This window comes from Oncorhynchus mykiss, chromosome 19 (genome assembly GCF_013265735.2).
Source record: "Oncorhynchus mykiss isolate Arlee chromosome 19, USDA_OmykA_1.1, whole genome shotgun sequence".
Taxonomy (NCBI): domain Eukaryota; kingdom Metazoa; phylum Chordata; class Actinopteri; order Salmoniformes; family Salmonidae; genus Oncorhynchus; species Oncorhynchus mykiss.
This window is the reverse complement of record NC_048583.1, coordinates 50,267,323-50,287,956: the sequence shown is the minus strand read 5'-3', so window position 1 is coordinate 50,287,956 and position 20,634 is coordinate 50,267,323. Positions and strand designations below refer to the sequence as shown.

General features: G+C 41.9%; 1 protein-coding gene across 1 annotated transcript in view; it reads right to left on the bottom strand.

The window, feature by feature from the left end:
• LOC110498377 (transcription regulator protein BACH2) overlaps positions 1-15,913 on the bottom strand; it is a 63,163-nt gene extending 47,250 nt beyond the window's left edge. Inside the window, exon 1 of the mRNA XM_036955019.1 lies at positions 15,636-15,913. The gene's annotated coding sequence lies outside the window, so the exon portion shown is untranslated. The remainder of the gene's footprint in view (positions 1-15,635) is intronic.
• Between the last annotated feature and the right edge of the window lie 4,721 nt (positions 15,914-20,634).

The following is a 20,634-nucleotide window of genomic DNA, read 5'->3' as shown; positions in this document are numbered from 1 at the left end:
CAGCATGCATCAGGTGCTTTAATGTCAGGAACACATACTTTCAACACATTTCTTCTGTGCAAGTGACACATTTTCCTTGTTGCAAGGTGCAAACAGATGGATTCATCAAATATTGAATGAGCAATAGTAGAAAAGGCCAACACGTTTTATCAATGTATCAATGCAGAAATGTTTATGTCATATAGGAATTTGAAGGAATATAGGTTTATATGTAGGTTTGCGGACAGTCATGATGAAAAATCAAAGGATATAGGTGTGAAATAGACAGAATCACATGACAGACCACTGCTAGAGCACCACAGAAAGATTGTTAATGGAGGAGAGAAAGAGAGCGAGAGAAAGAGAAAGAGAGAAAGAGAGAGTGTCTGTCCTTATCACCTTGGATGGGTTGATGGGTGTAGTAAAGGGGAGAGGAGAGGAGAGGAGGCATCGCTCCAATCGCTTTTCCTGCACCTCAGCAAACCTTTCAGACGAACGGGAATCCTGATACACCCTACGCTTGACTTTCACTACACTGTACACTATAAATTATACATGCACCTCACAGTATTGTCTGTACTCTGTACATACTAAAGGGATGTGCTTCAAGACTGCCTGCCAGACAGTGTGTTGAAGAATAACTTAGGAGGTGATGTCTCGTATTGATAGATTCTGTACTAAATGGGTAGATTCTGTAGTAAAATGCCAGATGTCTTTCTCTGGTTGGGTTGAATCCAATGCATTGGTTTCACTGTCTGCATCTCCCCCTCTGTGTGGCAGCACTGAGAAACACCTCACAGTGCTTCACCATACATAATGTAAGAAATTAGATATGCAGGATGCCCTCCTCAGAAAGATAGAGTTCTAAGGACTATTTTCCACACTATAGATATACAGTGCATTCGGAAAGTGTTCAGACCCCTTCCCTTTTCCACATTTTGTTATGTATTTTATAAACAAATCTACGCACAATACCCCATAATGACGAAGCAAAACAGTTTTTTATAAAAAACAGAAATACCTTACTTACATAAGTATTCAGACCTTTTGCTATGGGACTCGAAATTGAGCTCAGGTGCATTCTGTTTCCATTGATCATCCTTGAAATGTTTCTACAACTTGATTGCAGTCCACCTGTATAAAATTCAATTGATTGGACATGATTTGGAAAGGCACACACCTGTCTACCTAAGGTCCCACAGTTGACAGTGCATGTCTGAGCATAAACTAAGTCATGAGGTCGAAGGAACTGTCCGTAGAGCTCCGAGACAGGATTGTGTCGAGGCACAGATCTGTCTGCAGCATTGAAGGTCCCCAAGAACACATTGGCCTCCATCATTCTTAAATGAAAGAAGTTTGGAACCACCAAGACTCTTCCTAGAGCTGGCCAACTGGCCAAACTTAGCAATCAGGAGAGAAGGGCCTTGGTCAGGGAGGTGACAGAGCTCCAGCGCCTTGGTCATGGTCACTCTGACAGAGCTCCAGTTCCTCTGTGAAGATGGGAGAACCTTCCAGAATGACAACCATCTCTGCAGCACTCCACCAATCAATCCTTTATGGTAAAGTGACCAGACGGAAGCCACTCCTCAGTAAAACGCACATAACAACATGCTTGAAGTTTGCTAAAAGGCACCTAAAGGACTCTCAGACCATGACAAACAAGATGTTCTGGTCTGATGAAACCAAGATTGAACTCTTTAGCCTGAATGCCAAGCGTCACATCTGGAGGAAACCTGGCATCATCCCTACGGTGAAGCATGGTGGCGGCAGGGACTGGGAGTCTAGTCAGGATGGAGGGAGGGAAAGATGAACGGAGCAAAGTACAGAAAGCTCCTTGATGAAAACCTGCTCCAGAGCACTCAGGACCTCAGACTGGGGCAGGGGTTCACCTTCCAACAGGACAATGACTCTAAGCTCACAGTCAAGACAATGCAGGAGTGGCTTGGGGACAAATCTCTGAGTGTCTTTGAGTGGCTCAGCCAGAGCCAGGACTTGAACCCAATCTAACATCTCTGGAGAGACCTCATTCACAAAACCAACTGATGTTACTTTAATGAATGTTACTGAACTACTTTAACGATTTTTTCATTGGCAAGATTAAACAAGAATTGTAATTTTAAATTCGGTAAAGTTAGTGTGGAAGAGCTGAAAAAAGAATTGTTGTCTATCAACAATGACAAGCCACCGGGGTCTGACAACTTGGATGAAAAATGACTGAGGATAATAGCGGACAATATTGCCACTCCTATTGGCCATATATTCAACTTAAGTACTAGAAAGTGTGTGCCCTCAGGCCTGGAGGGAAGAAAAAGCCATTCAGCTACATGAGATTAGTAAAGTCCCCTTTACTGGCTCAAATAGTCGACCAATCAGCCCGTTACCAATCCGGAGTAAATTTTAGGGAAAAATTGTATTGGCCAGATACAATGCTATTTTACAGTAAACAAATTGACAACAGACTTTCCGCACTCTTATAGGGAAAGACATTCAACAAGCACAGCATTTGACTGATGATTGGCTGAGAGAAATTGATGATAAAAAAGTTTGCGGGGGATGTTTTGTTAGACTTCAGTGCGGCTTTTGACATTATCGACCTTAGTCTGTTGCTGGAAAAACGCATGTCTTATGACTTTACACCCTCTGCTGCATTGTGGATAACAGAGTTACCTGTCTAACAGAACATACATACAGTGCCTTGCGAAAGTATTCGGCCCCCTTGAACTTTGCGACCTTTTGCCACATTTCAGGCTTCAAACATAAAGATATAAAACTGTATTTTTTTGTGAAGAATCAACAACAAGTGGGACACAATCATGAAGTGGAATGACATTTATTGGATATTTCAAACCAAAGGCTCTCTAAGGTCAGGGCGTGACAGCAGGGCAGTACGGATTTCTTCTCTAACATCTGCAAGCAGAGTCTGAACATCAGACAGGATGGCATTGTCTCCCTCAATCCGTGCAATGGCTACTGCTATAGGTTTCAGGAGTTTCAGGCTGCTTACCACTCTCTCCCAAAATACAACATCCAGGAGGATCCTCTTGATGGGGCTGTCAATATTGGCAGACTGTGATATGGCCATTTCTTGGAGAGACTCCTTCCCCTCCAGAAGACTGTCAAACATGACAACACCACCCCAACGGGTGTTGCTGGGCAGCTTCAATGTGGTGCTATTATTCTTCCCACTTTGCTTGGTGAGGTAGATTGCTGCTATAACTTGATGACCCTTCACATACCTAACCATTTTCTTGGCTATCTTGTAGAGTGTATCCATTGTTTTCAGTGCCATTATGTCCTCGAGGAGCAGATTCAATGCATGAGCAGCACGGCCAATGGGTGTGATGTGAGGGTAGGACTCCTCCACTTTAGACCAAGCAGCCTTCATGTTCGCAGCATTGTTTGTCACAGGTGCAAATACAGTTGAAGTCGGAAGTTCACATACACTCAGGTTGGAGTCATTAAAACTTGTTTTTCAACCACTCCACACATTTATTGTTAACAAACTATAGTTTTGGCAAGTCGGTTAGGACATCTACTTTGTGCATGACACAAGTCATTTTTCCAACAATTGTTTACAGACAGATTATTTCACTTATAATTCACTGTATCACAATTCCAGTAGGTCAGAAGTTTACCTACACGAAGTTGACTGTTCCTTTAAACAGCTTGGAAAATTCCAGAAAATGATGTCATGGCTTTAGAAGCTTCTGGCCGTCCCAGTGGGAATAGGGTGTTTATGTGGTGCGGAGAGGGGATCTGTAGCTTCAACCTCATTCTGAACGGACCTGGCCTGGGTCAAGAAATGTATGCACAAGGCAGACATGGTGCTTTATTTGTTTGTTTAACCAGGACTGTGTGAAAACAAACAGACTAAAAAAAGAAAAAGATTTGTACAGAAGTTGTGTATAGTTTTCTCTGTGCGGTATAGAAAATCCCTGCTGGCACAGAATTAGTAGCTCCTGCCCGGTCTATAATGAGCCGTGTCCTGGCACTGAGATTTTCTTTCAGCCATAACTAGCCATTTTCCCATGTCTGACTGCATATGTGTGTGTGTTTGTGTGGTGGTTCCAGACAGGCATCTGGCTCTCATCTAGGCTCTTACACACTGGGTTGCAACCATTGGTGGCAGGCACGCTGACAAGGTGATAAGGTATTCTGAGCCACACACACGCACAAAGACAGACAGTCACACACACACACACACACACACACACACACACACACACACACACACACACACACACACACACACACACACACACACACACAAAACACCCTCTGGCAATGTTCTCACATGATGGAGATGAAAATAGACCTGCATTCAGTTCAGCCAGTCCTAGTTATTCAGTTTACCATCAGTGACTCAATATGCTCCCACAAAATATACAGACGCAATCTACAGCCTACACTCTGTATACCAGGGGTCTCTAACCCTGTTCCTGGAGTTACCCTCGTGTCGCTTTTCACTCCAACCCCAGTTGTAACAAACCTGATTCAGCTTATCAACCAGCTAATTATTACAATCCGGTGTGCTAGATTAGGGTTGGAGTGAAAACCTACAGGACCGTAGCTCTCCAGGAACATGGTTGGAGAGCCCTGCTGCACCTCCTCCCAGCTGCCCACGGCACTGAGGCTAGGTAACACGGTCACCACTGATAAATCCATGATAATCAAAAATTTCAATAAGCATTTCTCAACGGCTGTTCATGGCATCCTCCTGGCTACTCCAACCCGGGCCAACAGCTCCGCCTCCCCCGCAGCTACTCGCCCAAGCCTCCCCAGCTTCTCCTTCACCCAAATCCAGATGTTCTGAAAGAGCTGCAAAACCTGGACCCGTACAAATCAGCTGGGCTAGACAATCTGGACCCTCTCTTTCTAAAACTATCCGCCACCATTGTTTCAACCCCTATTACTAGCCTTTTCAACCTCTCTTTCGTATTGATCCGAGATCCCTAAAGATTGTAAAGCTGCCGCGGTCATCCCCTCTTCAAAGGGGGTGACATCCTAGACCCAAACAGATCTATATCCATCCTGCCCTGCCTATCTAAAATCTTCGAAAGCCAAGTTAATAAACAAATCACTCACCATCTCAAATCCCACCGTACCTTCTACGCTGTGCAATCCGGCTTCCGAGCCGGTCACGGGTGCACCTCAGCCACGCTCAAGGTTCTAAATTATATCATAACCGCCATCGATAAAAGACAGTACTGTGCAGCCGTCTTCATCGACTTGGCCAAGGCTTTCGACTCTGTCTATCACCGTATTCTTATCGGCAGACTCAATAGCCTTGGTTTTTCTAATGACTGCCTCGCCTGGTTCACTAACTACTTTGCAGACAGAGTTCAGTGTGTCAAATCGGATAGCATGTTGTCCAGACCTCTGGCAGTCTCTATGGGGGTACCACAGGGTTCAATTCTCGGGCAGACTCTTTTCTCTGTATATATCAATGATGTCGCTCTTGCTGCGGGCGATTCCCTGATCCACCTCTACGCAGACGACACCATTCTGTATAATTCTGGCCCTTCCTTGGATACTGTGCTAACTAACCTCCAAACAAGCTTCAATGCCATACAACACTCCTTCCGTGGCCTCCAACTGCTCTTAAACGCTAGTAAAACCAAATGCATGCTTTTCAACCGTTCGCTGCCCGCACCCGCCCGTCCCAACTAGCATCACCACCCTGGACGGTTCCGACCTAGAATATGTGGACAACTATAAATACCTAGGTGTCTGGCTAGACTGTAAACTCTCCTTCCAGACTAATATTAAACATCTACAATACAAAATCAAATCTAGACTCGTCTCCTTCACTCACGCCGCCAAACTTACCCTCGTAAAACTGACTATCCTACCGATCCTCGACTTCTGCGATGTAATCTACAAAATAGCTTCCAACCCTCAATCAGCAAACTGGATGCAGTCTATCACAGTGCCATCCGTTTTGTTACCAAATCACCTTATACCACCCACCACTGCGACCTGTATGCTGTAGTCGGCTGGCCCTCGCTACATATTCGTTGCCAGACCCACTTGCTCCAGGTCATCTATAAGTCTATGCTAGGTAAAGCTCCGCCTTATCTCAGTTCACTGGTCACGATAACAACACCCACCCGTTGCACACGTTCCAGCAGGTATATCTCACTGGTCATCCCCAAAGCCAACACCTCATTTGGCTGCCTTTCCTTCCAGTTCTCTGCTGCCAGTGACTGGAACGAATTGCAAAAATCGCTGAAGTTGGAGACTTTTATTTCCCTCACCAACTTTAAACATCAACTATCTGAGCAGCTAACCGATCGCTGCAGCTGTACATAGTCCATCTATAAATAGCCCACCCAATCTACCTACCACATCCCCATTCTGTTTTTATTTTATTTACTTTTCTGCTCTTTTGCACACCAGTCTCTACTTGCACATCATCATCTGTTCATTTATCACTCCAGTGTTAATCTGCTAAATTGTAATTATTCGCACATATCGCCTATGTATTGCCTACCTCCTCATGCCTTTTGCACACACTATATATATACTTTCTTTTTTTTCTACTGTGTCATTGACTTGTTTATTGTGTTATTGGCTTGTTTATTGTTTACTCCATGTGTAACTCTGTGTTGTTGTCTGTGTCACACTGCTTTGCTTTATCTTGGCCAGGTCGCAGTTGCAAATGAGAACTTGTTGTCAACTAGCCTACCTGGTTAAATAAAGGTGAAATAAAAACTTAAAAATACAGAATGTGATTGTCAAAATGTTTCTGTGAGATTTATTTTGCTTTTCTGTAAGCTGTCCACAAATCTACAGTGTGTTGCTGATATGACAAAAAACTAAACCTTGCACTTTACTTTTCCTACAAGCACTGACTTTGCTGATAACTTCATTATTGAGGAAAAATGTGCTTACGACGACTGTGATATGAGGCTGTATCACCTAGCTATCTTAAGATGCATGCACTAACTGTAAGTTGCTCTTGATAAGAGCGTCTGCTTATTGTCTGAAATGTAAATGACAAGGCAGTGAGAAGTTACAAGTGAATCCTGTTATTTTACTGAGAGACAGTGACAATACGCCTCCGCACATACACAGCGCAAGAAGTGTGTTTCACACCTTCACTCTCCTCCCAACCACCTGTTTGCCGGTCACAGGATGCAAACCGCCAACCTGAACCTGCCCACATTCTCACACACACACACTCACTCAAAGTCACTGAAGTAGAACACACGCAACACTTGACACAATAATATCCTCCTTAAGGCGTATTGTCAAAGCTCAATCTTTCTCCAGTCAAAATAAAACAAATCATGAAAGAAAGCCTGCTCATTAAAACTAATTAAAATGCTGTGTATGTATGGAGCCGTATTGTCACTGTCTCTCAGTAAAATAACAGGATTCACTTGTAACTTCTCACTGCCTTGTCATTTACATTTCAGACAATAAGCAGACGCTCTTATCAAGAGCAACTTACAGTTAGTTAGTGCATGCATCTTAAGATAGCTAGGTGATACAGCCACATATCACAGTCGTCATAAGCACATTTTTCCTCAATAATGAAGTTATCAGCAAAGTCGGTGCTAGTGCTGTTACGATGATCGTATTTCCGCCACACTGGCAGTCAAGAGACATGACCACAGTAAAATTCTACATGACCTTTGAGTCACGGTAATCTCCGCTAATGCACTCTGGACATGCCTTTGTAGTAGCCTACCCAACTTGCTAACAATCATCAGGTCCTAATGGCCTGGTACTCAGGGCTCTAGTGCCCCTCCATCAGGTCTTAATGGCCTGGTACTCAGGGCTCTATTGTCCCTCTATCAGGTCCTAATGGCCTGGTACTCAGGGCTCTAGTGTCCCTCCATCAGGTCCTAATGGCCTGGTACTCAGGGCTCTATTGTCTCTCTATCAGGTCCTAATGGCCTGGTACTCAGGGCTCTATTGTTCCTCCATCAGGTCCCAATGGTCTGGTACTCAGGGCTCTATTGTCCCTCCATCAGGTCCTAATGGCCTGGTACTCAGGGCTCTATTGTCCCTCCATCAGGTCCTAATGGCCTGGTACTCAGGGCTCTATTGTCTCTCTATCAGGTCCTAATGGCCTGGTACTCAGGGCTCTATTGTTCCTCCATCAGGTCCCAATGGTCTGGTACTCAGGGCTCTATTGTCCCTCCATCAGGTCCTAATGGCCTGGTACTCAGGGCTCTATTGTCCCTCCATCAGGTCCTAATGGCCTGGTACTCAGGGCTCTATTGTCTCTCTATCAGGTCCTAATGGCCTGGTACTCAGGGCTCTATTGTTCCTCCATCAGGTCCCAATGGTCTGGTACTCAGGGCTCTATTGTCCCTCCATCAGGTCCTAATGGCCTGGTACTCAGGGCTCTATTGTCCCTCCATCAGGTCCCAATGGCCTGGTACTCAGGGCTCTATTGTCCCTCCATCAGGTCCTAATGGCCTGGTACTCAGGGCTCTATTGTCCCTCTAACCACTCTGACTTCAATGCAAATGCAAATGCAATGGAAAATCACATCAAACACTAATCATCAAAACAGTATGTGCTTTTAAAACTCACCTCACTGTGATCTATCAGTTTGAAGAAATAAGTTTAACAGGTTGAAACTGAGTGGAAAACATGGTTCTTGTGGAGGTTGTTTCAAAGCCTAACAACTAAATGGACAGGGCTTTCTAAGGTAATGATTAGTTCAAAACACCCATATGCAAATTAGAGCTTATGCATAAGCATAGGCCATACCGTATATGAGCCCAAGTCCGAAAAAAAACCTGAATTAAAATATTGATTGTGCCTTTATACAATACATAGCCAACAGCATATTACGCAAGTCAGAGAAACGTAATACTGATTTAAGATATCTTTGGTACATAATTGGTCTAGTATAAATTAATCTAATTCAAATAAAGCCTACAATTATAGTGAATTTGTTTTAGATTTTGAATAGCCTAGTAATATGGATTTTTCTAAAATGTCATAATTAATAGACTGACACATTACCTTTAGCTACAGAATATTTCACCACCATGAGTTTCCATCTCTTCACCTGTCTCCTTCATTCCTTTCTCCAGCACGCAGAGGGGATGTCAACAGTTAAATTAAATATGCTTTGTTATGAAAACATGTTACTATCGATGTTCCCGAACATATTTCACTTGGTTTCACAAATTAAGCACGGGGTAGTTGCAAGAACAGAGCCCATTGAGAGAATACCCATTTGATAATGGACCATTTGATACTGAACAAAAATATAAACACAACATGTAACAACTTCAACGATTTTACTGAGTTACAGTTCATATAAGTAAATCAGTTAATTGAAATAAATTCAATAGGCCTTAATCTATGGATTTCACATGACGCAGCCATGGGTGGGGAGTCAGGCCCAGCCAATCAGAGTGAGTTTTTCCCCACAAAAGGTCTTTATTAGACAGAAATATTCCTCAGTTTAATCAGCTGTCCGGCAGGCTGGTCTCAAACGATCCCGCAGGTGAAGACGCCAGATTTGGAGGTCCTGGGCTGCTGTGGTTACACGTGGTCTGCGGTTGTGAGGTCGGTTGGACATACTGCCAAATTCTCTAAAACGATGTTGGAGGCAGCTTATGGTAGAGAAACTAACATTAAATTCTCTGGAAACAGCTCTGGTGAACATTTCTGCAGTCAGCATGCAATTGAACACTCCTCAAAACATCTGTGGCATTGTGTTGTGTGACTAAACTGCACATTTTAGAGTGGCCTTCTATTGTCCCCAGCACAAGGTGCACCTGTGTAATGATCATTCTGTTTAACCAGCTTCTTGATATGCCACACCTGTCAGGTGGATGGGTTATCTTGGCAAATGAGAAATGCACACTAACGGGGATGTAAACAAATGTATGCACAACATTTGAGAGAAATAAGCTTTTTGTGCATATGGAACATTTCTGTGATCTTTAATTTCAGCTCATGAAACATGGGAACAACACTTTATATGTTCTGTTTATATTTTTCTTCAGTATAAATCTAAACTAATTTGACATATTAGTAAAGACAAGATTAAATTGAGAATAGTCTGATAGGTGAAAATATAATATATTGATGAGAGAACAGTGGGTGCAGCCTGAGGTAAGGAACAGAGAGCAAGCTTTTTTGGGGGGATTTTCTGAAATCATCATTAGCCTGTAGTCACATCATGCAGCCCATACAGTATATATTTTGATTTCTAATGCATTCTAAGGTTTGTATCATTCACAACTAAAGATGCCAAATAACTCTTAATCTGGCATATAGGACCAGTTTCAAATTATCACAACAAATTACCACAACATTGCCACTTCATATGCACACACTCTCACTCCGGAATGGGAAATATATCCTTTCTATTTTATTCAGCTGTCCAAATATATTCTTCTTACTATAAAATTATATAATATAAAATAATGGCACGGGACTTATAAGCATGTCTTGTCTGCTAAATGAACAAGCCTACAGCCTATGGCATGGTACATAACCAGTTAACATACAGTAGGCCAACTCATATTCTATTCTTCTGAAATACATTTTCTTCATATCATAGCGTTTCTCTAGACCTGACTAAAATAAATAATGAATTTATTGTGATGGTGTATATTCAATTGACTTATTAGACTTTTTAAAATGTAGATGTTCCAATGGCATGCATCAGAGGATTGTATGCTGCTTGTATGAGTGGAGCCTTGAGATGCTAAACATGTTTATGTTCATTAATGGTCAATTACCTTGAGACCGGCAGTCGTTTGCATGACGATAACCAGCTGACAGAATTTCATGACCGCCACAGCCCTAGTTGGTGTGTTGGAAAACTCAAGAGCAATGTTTTTGTTTTTTTGTCATATCAGCAACACACCATAGATTTGTGGAGTAAGATTGAGCTTTGACAATACGCCTTAAGGAGGATATTATTGTGTCAAGTGTGACGTGTGTTCTACTTCAGTGACTTTGAGTGAGTGTGTGTGTATGTGTGTGTGTGTGTGAGGTGGGCAGGTTCAGGTTGGCGGTTTGCATCCTGTGACCGGTTGGGAGGAGAGTGAAGGTGTGAAACACACTTCTTGCGCTGTGTATGTGCGGGGGCGTATTGTCACTGTCTCTCAGTAAAATAACAGGATTCACTTGTAACTTCTCACTGCCTTGTCATTTACATTTCAGACAATAGGCAGACGCTCTTATCAAGAGCAACTTACAGTTAGTGCATGCATCTTAAGATAGCTAGGTGATACAGCCACATATCACATAAGCACATTTTTCCTCAATAATGAAGTTATCAGCAAAGTCAGTGCTTGTAGGAAAAGTCAAGTGCAAGGTTTAGTTTTTTGTCATATCAGCAACACACTGTAGATTTGTGGACAGCTTACAGGAAAGCAAAATAAATCTCACAGAAACATTTTGACAATCACATTCTGTATAGCAGGGCTCTCCAACCCTGTTCCTGGAGACTACTGTCCTGTAGTCTACAACAGGGCTCTCCAACTCCGTTCCTGGAGACTACTGTCCTGTAGTCTAAAACAGGGCTCTCTAACCCTGTTCCTGGAGAGCTACGGTCCTGTAGGTTTTCACTCCAACCCTAATCTAGCACACCGGATTGTAATAATTAGCTGGTTGATAAGCTGAATCAGGTTTGTTACAACTGCGGTTGGAGTGAAAAGCGACACGAGGGTAACTCTCCAGGAACAGGGTTAGAGACCCCTGGTATACAGAGTGTAGGCTGTAGATTGCGTCTGTATATTTTGTGGGAGCATATTGAGTCACTGATGGTAAACTGAATAACTAGGACTGGCTGAACTGAATGCAGGTCTATTTTCATCTCCGTCATGTGAGAACATTGCCAGAGGGTGTTTTGTGTGTGTTCGTCCGCCTGTGTGTCTATGTCCGTCTGTGTGTGCAAGTGTGTGTGTGTTTGTATGTGGACCAGATTCCACTGGTGGCTCAGAATACCTCATCACCTTGTCAGTGGCCTGCCACCACTGGTTGCACCCCAGTGTATAAGAGCCAAGATGGGAGCCACAACCACACAAACACACACATTCAGACAGGGAGTTTCTGTACCGCACAGAGAAAACTATACACAACTTCTGTACAAATCTATTTTTTTGTCTGTTTGTTTTCACACAACACTTCTTGGGTAGCTCAAGAATAGCCTGTTAAATGAGAGAACAGTCCTGGTTCAACAAACAACTAAACCATACAGGTCCAGTTCAGAATGAGGTTGAAGCTACAGATCCCTTCTCCGCACCACATAAACACCCTATCCCCACTGGGACGGCCTTAAAGTTAGCCTCCCTCCATCCAAGCTCAAGTACAGAAATACAGAGTACAGAGACATTGTACATCACAAAGGAAAGGTACAACCAAAGGGGAATTGAATGGGGGTAGGCAGTACAGTACGTGAGGTGTTGATGGGAACTGACTGGGAATGGGGATTGGCAGAGGAAGATCCTCTGGTTGTTGTGGTCCTTTGTCAGGTCATCCAGTGTCAACTCAAAAATAGAGATACAGTATACTGATAAATCTATATCTACAGTGGGGAAAAAAACGTCCTCAGAAGGCTATCTTTCTGAGGAGGGCATCCTGCATATCTAATTTCTTACATTATGTATGGTGAAGCACTGTGAGGTGTTTCTCAGTGCTGCCACACAGAGGGGGAGATGCAGACAGTGAAACCAATGCATTGGATTCAACCCAACCAGAGAAAGACATCTGGCATTTTACTACAGAATCTACCCATTTAGTACAGAATCTATCAATACGCGACATCACCTCCTAAGTTATTCTTCAACACACTGTCTGGCAGGCAGTCTTGAAGCACATCCATTTAGTATGTACAGAGTACAGACAATACTGTGAGGTGCATGTATAATTTATGGTGTACAGTGTAGTGAAAGTCAAGCGTAGGGTGTGACTGAGGGTGTATCAGGATTCCCGTTCGTCTGAGAGGTTTGCTGAGGTTCAGGAAAAGCGATTGGAGCGACGCCTCGCCTCCTCTCCTCTCCCCTTTACTACTCCCATCAACCCATCCAAGGTGATAAGGACAGACTGTCTCTGGGGATGCCTTAGCGCCAGACCAAACTGTGTAGAGAAGGATGAACATCCTTCTCTCTCCATCTATTGCTTTCATTTTCTCTTTCTTTCTGTACTCTCGCTATCTTTAGCTTTCCCTCCTTGATATCCTCTCTCTTTCTCTCTCTCTAATGGCTTTATTGGCATGGGAAACATGTGTTAACATTGCCAAAGCAAGTGAACTAGATAATAAACAAACGTGAATAAACAATAAAAATGAACAGTAAACATTACACACACAGAAGTTTCAAAATAATAAAGACATTTCAAATGTCATATTATGTCTATTTACAGTTTAGTAGTTATGTGCAAATAGTCAAAGTACAAAAGGGAAAATAAATCAACATAAATATGGGTTGTATTCCCTCTCTCTCATTGTTCTCTCTCTCTCTCTCATTATGTTTTTTCTCTCTCTCTCTCATTACGTTCTCTCTCTCTCATTACACTCTCTCATTATGTTCTCTCTCATTATGTTCTCTATCATTATTACGCTCTCTCTCTCTCTCTCTCTCTCATTACGTTCTCTCTCTCTCATTACACTCTCTCATTATGTTCTCTATCATTATTACGCTCTCTCTCTCTCTCTCTCTCATTATGTTCCCTCTCTCTCATTATGTTCTCTCTGTCTCTCTCTCTCATTATGTTCTCTCTCTCTCTCTCTCGCTCTCATTATGCCCTCTCTCTCATTATGTTCTCTCTCTCTCATTATGTTCTCTCTCTCTCTCTCATTATGTTCTCTCTCTCATTATGTTCTCTCTCTGTCTGACAAGGTATAAATCTGTCGTTCTGCCCCTGAACAGGCAGTTAACTCACTGTTCTTAGGCCGTCATTGAAAATAAGAATTTGTTCTTAACTGACTTGCCTAGTTAAATAAAGGTAAAATTAAAATTATGTTCTCTCTCTCTGTCATTATGTTCTCTCTCGCTCTCTCTCATTATGTTCTCTCTCTCTGTCATTATGTTCTCTCTCTCTCATTATGTTCTCTCTCTGTCATTATGTTCTCTCTCTGTCATTATGTTCTCTCTCTCATTATGTTCTCTCTCTCTGTCACTCTCTCTCTTTCTCTCTTTCCTCCTGTCTCTTTTCTGTTTTTTTATGCCTGCTGTATTTACAATGTTACATTTTACAGTAGTATTTGTGGTTTAATAGTTAAATTGCTGAGAATATTGTTTAGAATAATAATCTCTCTCTCTCATTATGTTCTCTCTCGCTCTCTTATTACATTCTCTCTCTCTCTCATTACACTCTCTCTCATTATGTTCTCTCTCTCTCTCATTATGTTCCCTCTCTCTCATTATGTTCTCTCTCTCTCTCTCTCTCATTATGTTCTCTCTCATTATGTTCTCTCTCTCTCATTATGCTCTCTCTCTCTCATTATGTTCCCTCTCTCATTATGTTCTCTCTCTCTCTCATTATGTTCTCTCTCAGTATTTGTGGTTTAATAGTTAAATTGCAGAGAATATTGTTTAAAATAGTGAGGTAATATGAAACAGGTAGGTTAATTTGCGGCAAATTCCTCTCAAAACAATGATGTAAGTCTGCTTCCGGGGAATCCAATAACTCAAGTATTTGTGTTACTGATGCCCTTTCCCCATCATGTGAGACCTTAAACAAGGAAAGATAAGGAAAAGCAAATGACCTTATTAAGATCAGATGCAAAAAAACAGGGCAGGGAGTGACACCACAATTCAGATTGAAAGATTACAATATTATTAGATGGCCAGAAGGGGTAGACCAAGAGGAACATTGAGGTTCATGCATGGCACTGAAACGAAATCCATTATACTCAATCAAATTTGAATCAATCCATAAAAACATTAGGTCATTCAATTGGTGATTCAAAAAAGTATAAATAGAATCAGGCATTCATCTGCATTTGTTAAGATTTATTGTCAGCTGTAATTGGTGTTGGTAGCCTAACACGTGGGGAGCAGAGCGACATCTAGCCGTGACACAGTTCTCTATGGAAATTCTTATAGTAGCCTATTTCAATAGCTGAACATATCACGGCGGTTTACTGACATCTAGCAAGCACAAAACATGTCCATGTGCAATCTATTTACCGTTTTCGTTCGTTAACATCAACACTGCATTATTGCAAGTCACTAATTCGTTGGAAACAAATAATTAAATGTCTTTCTATAGCGGCCAATGGCGGGAATACGAGCTACTCGATGAGATCCTTTGTCCCGCTCTGCCCCCTCTTTCCGCAAAATGACAGTGCCCTCATGTCATATTGACCATGCAGCGGCGACCACTCAGCCTCGTTCGAAAAACATTCCCTGCGCAACAAAGCGCACTGTCACCACTCTGCGCAATGGGAAGACCACCTCAATGTATTACTAGCCAAATAAAGGCTATTGGTGCACTCAGCTGATAATTAAACAACAAAAAACAACCGTCTTCATGCATAATTATGTTATGCATGCATATTTCTGATTTTATATCAACGAATGTATAAGAATGTAATGTAATGCATTAGCAGAAACAAATCACTGCAAATGGGAAAATGCAATACAGGGGAAAGGACGCACTCTAAACCAAAACCATCATGTAATTACATATAGGCCTAGGTAACAAAACAGTAATAGGCTCACCTTAACTTTCCTGTTTTCTTGCACGTCAGCGCTCCGTCGGTCTCTTACAAATTAGATTGATTCCACATGGTGACTTCAGCAGCACCCACTCCAAACTGTTGAAAGTGCGTGTTTAGCAATAGTCATCAATATTTCGTATTATAACGCATAACGCGTGGTTAGGCCTAATATATGTTATCGTTTTTGTCTATTTGAAAAACAGCGTGCAGCTTCCTCCTCTGCTGTTTGTATCCCTCCTATGAAATGCTTTCGCCCAGCTCTACATTGTTGACAATCGAGCGCTGACGTCACCCTGTCCCTCATTCACAACATTGCGCTGTGCATAAATTACACCAAAGCCCCCGTAGAGTTGAAATTTTACTCCAAATGGTGGGCGCATTTGGGATTGGTGAATTGCCTTTACAACCATGTCACCGTAAATTCCGTTATTATAGATGTGTGTGATTCACCGCGGAGCGAGGAACGGGAGAATGGCTAGGGATAATGAAGATCTTTTGAACCACCATCAATAGGCTAAAATAACATCCTCTGGATGCATATCATCATGCCAACCCGAAGACATAAAAAAAAATAAACACTACATTTTGACAGCATGATTTAAGATGAATACATCTCACTTATGACATGTATTACTAACCCCTCATTAACTGCTTATCACCACTCAGAGAAAAACAATCCCATAGTGCACATCATTAGCTTCCCCTTGAGTAGATACTCTTCACTCATTCACATCCCTGTTAGCCTACACCCAGGACCCAGAAAGCACAATCTCATCCTGCTATAGATCCTTGACTGACTGAACAGTCTCCAGCCTTTAATTATTATTTTTTTAAACCTAGTTATTTAACTAGGCAAGTCAGTTAAGAACAATTTCTTATTTACAATGACGGCCTACCCCGGCCAAACCCTAACCCGGACAACGCTGGTCCAATTGTGCGCTGCCCTATGGGACTCCCAATCCCGGACAGTTGTGATACAGCCTGGAATCGAACCAGGGTGTGTAGTGATGCCTCTAGCACTGAGATGCAGTGCCTTAGACCACTGCGCCACTCCGGAGCCTACTCTGAGTCAATATTCACATCATAAAAATGAATTCCCTTCGACCACACCCACAAATTGGGGAAAACAGACATTCTTTCCCATTGAGCCCCATTGTAAAATAGCCGACTTTGTCATCGATTTTATGTTATACAGAACTAACCAAACATTCAGAAATGCTGCTGTGTTATTCAATGTACATGTAAACTGGTAAAAAAATCCACACCTATGGTTCGCAATGCTCCCCAGTAAAGAAACAGAGCCTGCAAGATGAGCCCTGTAGCTTCAGGCTATTTGGTGTGGGAGAGTGGGAAATGTGGGGATCCGGTAGGCGACACTTAGCTGTGTGTGAAAACGTTTCATCACAGGTAAGACATTTACAGTGTCTTCAGAAAGTTTTCATACCCCTTGATTTATTCCACATTTTGTTGTGTTATATCCAGAATTCAAAATTGATTACATATCTGTTTTTTCCCGCCCATCTACTGTCACGGCCGTCGTAGCGAGGAGACCAAGGTGCAGCGTGGTATGCGTACATACCACGCTCTTTATTATAAGAATGAACACTGAACAAAACAAACCGTGATGCTATACAAAGAGTACTGAACAGGCAACTACACATAGACAAGAACCCACAAATACCCTAGACAAAATGGCTACCTAAATATGGTCCCTAATCAGAGACAACGATAAACAGACATATAAATACCTAGACTTACAAAAACAAAAGGTATAACAATGCCTGCCATGGACGTTTCCCAGTTGCTTTGAATGTTCAAAATCATAGTGTCATTGGCAGTTTGAAGGGACTCAAATTGTTTTTCATATCCAATTCAAATCTGATCTGCTTCCTGCAGTCTGAACAGCCAAAAAGCACAAGGAATCAGATATTTCAAACCACATTTCAAACCTCCTTCTTAAGTGGTTTGAAATCAGATTATAAATCAGATTCCTGGCCATGCAACTGATTTATTTGCTCTTAAGTGGTTTTTAGACTGCTATTTGGCATATCTTGTTGCTTGCTATCTACTCTGTTCACAGTTTGACAAGAACATGTGGTAGCTAGCTAACTAATTTGTTAATTATTTACAGACAAATTAGTGAATGCTAGAGAGCTAAACAGTTGCCTAGCTAGCTAGTTGACTGCTGTGGCTTGTTTTGAAAGTTGGATCAATGTATCCTTTGAGGCTTTAAAAGTGTTCTTACACTGTGATTTTGAACACCTAAAGCAACTGGGAAACATCCATGGCAGGCATTGTTGTCAATGTATCAGCTTGCTAGCTACCTCACTTCTGAGCGATGGGAAGCATGAGCACCACAACCAATCATCCTACACCACTGCGCACACACCCGCCATGACAATTAACGTAGCCATGTAAACAAATGACTGCTGGCTGAACACACACCAACCAGATTTAGTCACTTGCAGTTTGGGCAGTCAGTATTCCAAAACGGATTTCAAAAACAAAACTGAGCATTTGAGCATTAAGCCTTTGAGCATTAAGTCCTGTGAACAAGGCTTTAGTCACCCACAGTGAAACATCCAGACAACCTATTTCAAGATAATCGTTCCAGGCTGTAAGACAGAATGTGTGAGTCTCCACCAGAACAATAATCTCACCTGGACAAACAACAGAGCTACATTTCATATGAATGATCAATTATAGACAATCATAATTTCATTCATCATTTATGGCCATGTGTTACATAATTAGACAGATATGATTCAGAGGTTGAGAGAGTGTCCTCTCCTCTGCATTATGCAGAAACATAGGACTATTGGTTCAGTACGGAGGCTGCATTAGTCAGGCAGAGAGAGCGTGATTTATAATATAGAGACAGCAGATCCCCAAGGAGCTGGCAAGCCATTACGTTTTATCAGGTTGCCACAGACTTGCTGCTCCTGGAGCCCATTTATTTTCCCTGGGTGGTATTCAGATCAGCCCACATTCTCAATGTCAAGTGGTATAAATAACCAAAGCTGATTCTATCTGCTCAACAGCAGGAAATGATGTACAAAGTGGTAATGCAAGGAGCCAGTGATGGGGATAATCACACAATTTACCTATGCTTCAAATGCAGTGTAAAATTGACAAGGAAGAAACACAGATTTAGCTTTGCTAGTCATGTCCCACATACGCTACTGCCAACAATGCATTTCTACAACAGATACTGGAGACAAAATAGACAGGGAGACACAACTACACACAGTCAAACTGACAAGGCTCTCAGAAAACTAAACAACAGGAGACCATTGCCTACGTTTGAACATGACCTGATATTGAACAAGACATTTCTGCAAGTGAAAGAAAATAGGAGAGCTCTCGATAAAAGGAAGTGGAGGACTAGGCTTAGCCACACTGGGGGGCTTTGAGGAATTAGTCTGTCACCAAACCATACTGTCAATTCCCTCGTTTCCTCTACTCCTTTCTTTTTAAAGTAGAGATTACAGATGACACAGCAGTGACAGACAAGCTTGTTATTTGTCTTGATGGAAACATGTAGGATACATTCCTGCGTGGGCAGGTTGGTAGGTGGGGCCTTGGGTTCAAACTCTGTGCAAATGTTTAGTTTAAGACTGAATGATTGTATGGAAGCTTTCATACACAGAACTTGAAATTGAACAACCAAATCAAATTGTTGCATCCAAGATTATCATACTCCAGTTTTGACCTAATCAAGCTACTTAAATATGTATGGTAACTTTTGAAACACTTTCAAGTAACTTGGATTTGAAAACATTATGAACACAATATCTATCATACATACTTCACAACATAATGTTGTAGATTTTGGATATAACTTCCTACTCGGAAAGTCAATGTAAGTATATTTATTCACCATGCAGGGTATATCCCTCAGGTTAAGGTCAGGCAGCTCATCATGCTGTAGCCACAACATTTACCTTCCAGAGAACAATATAACATTTACAGGAAATAAACAAGTGAATGCTCCATGTGATGAAGATACTGTAGTAGATTTCTTACTTTAACTGTATTTTCACAGTAGCTAGCTTGTAACAGGAATGCCAGGAATGACGGTGAGTGAGATCATCAGTCTTCTTAACCATCACAAGCCAGTCATGTTAGTCACTAGTCAGTGATATAGCCGTTATCCTCACTGCACTGCAGACAAAGCAAACCCCATCTATTGTCACTGTGCTGTTTCAACTGGGAGACACAAAAACATACTTCAGAAACATAAAAATGCTTTCAGGTTTTGTTCCATACCTTCCTCATATACTACATTTACACTGAACAAAAATATAAACGCAATATGTAAAGTGTTGGTCCCATATTTCATGAGCTGAGATAAAAGATCACAGAAATGTTCCATACGCAGAAAAATCTTATTTCTCTGAAATTTTGTGCACAAATTTGTTTACATCCCTGTTAGTGAGCATTTCTTCTTTGCCAAGATAATCCATCCACCTGACAGGTGTGGCATATCAAGAAGCTGGTTAAACAGCATGATCATTACACAGGTGCAACTTGTGCTGGGGAAAATAAAAGGCTACACTAATATGTGCAGTTTTGTCACACAACATTGATGTAACGGTCGTCGTATGAAGGAGAGGACCAAAGCGCAGCGTGGTAAGTGTTCATCTTGATATTTAACGTGAACACTGAAACAAAAACAATAAACGACAACGTGAAATAACTAAACTGAAACAGTACCGTTTGGACCAAACACTGACACAGATAACAAAAAACCCACAACTCAAAAGTGAAACCAGGCTACCTAAGTATGATTCTCAATCAGGGACAACGATTGACAGGTGCCTCTGATTGAGAACCATACCAGGCCGAACACAGCAATCCCATATCATAGAAAAAAGAACATAGACAACCCACCCAACTCACGCCCTGACCATACTAAAACAAAGACATAATAAAAGATCTAAGGTCAGAACGTGACAATTGATGTCTCAAGTTTTGAGAGTGAGTGCAATTGGCATGCT